The sequence below is a fragment of the Mesitornis unicolor genome, unplaced genomic scaffold (genome assembly GCF_000695765.1).
Source record: "Mesitornis unicolor isolate BGI_N332 unplaced genomic scaffold, ASM69576v1 scaffold50437, whole genome shotgun sequence".
In the NCBI taxonomy this organism is placed as follows: Eukaryota; Metazoa; Chordata; class Aves; order Mesitornithiformes; family Mesitornithidae; genus Mesitornis; species Mesitornis unicolor.
In genome coordinates, this window is record NW_010195330.1 from 8,125 (window position 1) to 11,856 (window position 3,732).

The following is a 3,732-nucleotide window of genomic DNA, read 5'->3' on the forward strand; positions in this document are numbered from 1 at the left end:
GGACGAGCGGTAAAGGCTGACTTGTTTCTAAAAGCCCTGGAGGCATTTAGACTCAACTAAATAAAATGCCTGATTGATCCAGATGCTTTAACGTAACTATTTTGCCTATTCCTTGTCCCTTCTTTTGGAGATTTTTAACCTTCTTGAATTGTTTCTTCAAATATCCCTGCCCAGAAATGTGCATTTTACATTCTCTTTAATCCTATTAAACAGCGTGTTACACTGTGTATTAATCATCTGACTGGAGCAAATCTGGTGGATTTGGTTCAATAATCCTTCTTTCTGGATCACTGCCTTTCTGGGACCTTGGAAAAAAGAAGTGGTTTGCCGTGGCTTACGTTAAAGAACGGCTCGTGCCTCGAACAGAGGAAGGCAAATAGCTGAGCGGTGTAGGCACCAGCAACGCGTTGTTTAGACTGGTTTAAATCTACTCCTTAGTGCAGTGGATAAACCTCTCCAGCAAGCAGGCAGGGGTGAGAAGAAGGGTGTGACTATTTGGGAATCTGGTATCTTGAGTGTTTTCAGATGTTGAGGTTCAAAAATTAAACTTTTGGGGGTGGGGAGAAGTGGGGGTAGCTTCAGCTTAGGGTTTGATTGTGGGCTGCATGATGAACTAACCTGTAGCTCCAATGCTTCGCCTGGTCTCTGGTGTGAGCCCTGCTTTGCTGTTGTCTTTGCCTGTGCTAAGCCAGGCAGAGCTGCACGCTCGGTGGGTTTTCATTTTTCTGACTGATGTGTAAGTGCTGCTTCATGATGAGATCAAGAGGACGATGTGGGCTCTGCTCCTTGGGCTGTCATGAAAAGACTTAATGAGCATCGCTGAGCAGGGCAGACCCCAGAGTACGCAAATTCCTGAACTCAACAGGGTATTATAGAAACATCTGTACTGCAACCACAGTACCTTCTCCTCAGAAATAGCTGGCTGAGTACAAAGAGGAGCCACATTCTTGCATTGATTAGATTAGTGCAGATATCCAAATGTTTCCAGCAGTACAGGAAATGGTCTTTGTGCTGCTTGAGCTCTAACAGATATGGGCTTGAGTTTCCGCTTTGCCTTGACACCCTCAAACACATGCGCTGGGGCTCTTTTCCTCCCCTCTTTGCCTCCCCCACTCTGTAACCTCCTGGATCTTTGATGTGGTGATAGACTAAATGGCTTGTGAAATAGTCCAGTGAAACTTGATAGAAATTGTAAGAAAGGAGCTTTGCTATCAGAGTTTAAAAGGCACATGATCTTCAAAGCCTTTGCTAGAGCTTTGAATTTACAGCAAAGCACGCCGTAAATGCGCCCAGTATCAAAACATATTTTGCATAAGCACAGTGAGTGTGTGGGGTGTTTGCTAGAGAATATACCCCAGCAGGAGCATTAAAGAGATCCATATTCCTGCCTAAGTACAAACATCTCATGGGGCTAGGGTTGGCCTCCATTTCTTGCAGCATTATTGATGGCTGACAGGTATTTGGACCACTTGTCCCCATGTTGTGTGTGTATGTGTGTCCTGTTTTTGGTTAATTTAAATACTGATTTATTTACTTAGTATTGTCTAGTCCTTTGCTAATTCTGACCCTTTCTCTGCAGCTTCCTGCCGACCATGCAGTGACACAGAGGTCCTCTTGGCTGTCTGCACTAGTGATTTTGGTGAGTTGTTGCTTCCCCGCTCCCCTGTCCCCTGGGTGTCACTTGAACGGGACATCCATAAACACTGATGGACACTTACTTATGCTTGGCAACCTCCACCATTGGTAAATGAAGGAGCTGTGTGCATGGGAGAGGAAGGAGGACATGGTGTGAAGGACCTCAAAACCCGGTGCCCAGCTGGCACTTCCTTGGGGTGCACAGAGAATGACCCAGCAACCACAGTGAAAGTAGAGTTTCAAAGAACTGGGTGCATCTAAGAGAAGCCTTTACTTGCTGCCCTAAATGGACTGTTGACAAAAGAACAAAAGTTTCAATAATTCTCCATGCTTCCCTTTTTAAAGGGGAAATTAATATTGGCGGCTATCTGTAGTGGCTGAAGAACAGAAAGTACCTTGTTAGGGAGTGTTAAGCATGTATCTTGTTGTTACAACTCTTTATCATGGTGGACGCTATTTTTCTGATGTAATTATTTTTGTGTTTCAGTTTAGTATGTGGGTGCCCTTTGCTGGACAGGTTACAAATACAAACTGTAACAAAAACAAATACATGCTGAAGCTTACTGATACAAACTTAACTCTAAAAATACCAAAGGACCAAAACTGGGGCTGCTGCAGTGAAATCAGTTCCCCTTCAACTGCCTGATTGCATGGGGCTGAGTTTGGACCTGGTTCTTCCAGAGGGATTTTGGGTAACTTCCTTACACCCTTTTTCTGTTTCCAGTGATCAGAGGCTCCATTCAAGAGGTAACAAACCAGGCAGAGGAGCAGGAATCCATCATTCATGTCGGTGTCAACAAACTGTACAGGCAGAAGAGCAAAGTCTTCCAGCTCACGGGGGAGAGTGGGAACTGGCGGGGACAAATAAAGACCCTGCTGGAGTGTGGGGTGAAACCAGGAGACGGGGACTTCCTTTTCACGGGACGCATGCACTTTGGGGAGGCCAGGTTAGGCTGTGCCCCTCGTTTTAAAGACTTCCAAAGGATGTACAAAGAAGCAAAAGACAAAGGGCTAAATCCATGTGAAATTGGCCCAGATTGAAATCCCCTGTTTGGCTGAAGATTGCTTTTTAGCGTTTGGCTGGGAATATTTCCTGGCCGCGATGAAAACTCTGAACAAAAATGGTAACTGAGAGCATGGACAGGTCTGGAGCACAGGCTGTGACCCCGCAAGACATGTCTGCAGCCTGCGGTGCTTGTAGACTGATGGAAGCAACAGAGGTACGAGCTCAGAAGGCTGTCAAGCGAGCAAGGCTGGATTTTTAACCAATCTTGTCCTTATGAATTAAGTTATTATATTTTTTTAGTGACTTCCTTAGGAAAACAAACAAAGAAAACTCCCATGTCTTAATAAAAAAAAACCCAAATGAAAGCCAAGATGCCTCTGTATCTTTTTAATACTAATTTTTAAAAATGTCTTAAGCTGATGTAGCATTTGATATGGCGTATTCTGTATAAATGGCTGAGAATGTGATAGAGCACGGTAAAACATCTTAACATTGATGCTTTGTAAAAAGCTTGGTGTACAATTCAAAGTTGTTTCTTATGACAGAAATTTATGGAGCCAAACTCTTGTGTGCACGTTCTCTTTTTATATTTGAAAGAATGTACAATCGCTGCCTGCAATTTTTTGTCCAGGCTGGCAAATTCTTTCCATTCCAGAGAAATAAAGGTCCCTGGATTTGACACATGCTGTTTAAAATCTTTATTTTTGTCTTCTCCTTAAGGCTGATCTCAGCTTGTCCAGATGTGCTCATAGATCAGTTCTGGGCTGCTCACTTATTTTGTGGCTTCTCTGAGCAGAAACAGAGTTCCTGTGAGGCATCGGGAACCACAATGTTTTTCAAAGGGGAAGCGGGAGCTATTTCTGGAGATTTTTAGACACGTGTCCAGGCAAGGCTCTATGTGTTCTACTCTCTGTTGCTTATGGGGTTATTTTGGGAATGGCTCCAAGGAGCAGGTGGCCCCTTCATGTTTAGCTTGAAGTTTTTAATTGTGCTGCCTGGTGTTTGTCGCTGCCTTGCAAGTCCCAGTGGACAGGACCAGGCCACCTTATGAAAAATAAGCACTTTAATAAGGGTGAGCCACTTTTGCAGTC

The 3,732-nt window shown here is 44.2% G+C and overlaps 1 long non-coding RNA gene across 1 annotated transcript; it reads left to right on the forward strand.

The window, feature by feature from the left end:
- The first annotated feature begins 1,572 nt into the window (after positions 1-1,572).
- On the forward strand, positions 1,573-3,320 carry LOC104543453. The gene is made up of 2 exons (XR_728160.1): positions 1,573-1,639; positions 2,360-3,320. It is a non-coding gene; the product is annotated as an uncharacterized LOC104543453 (long non-coding RNA).
- The last annotated feature ends 412 nt before the right edge of the window (positions 3,321-3,732 follow it).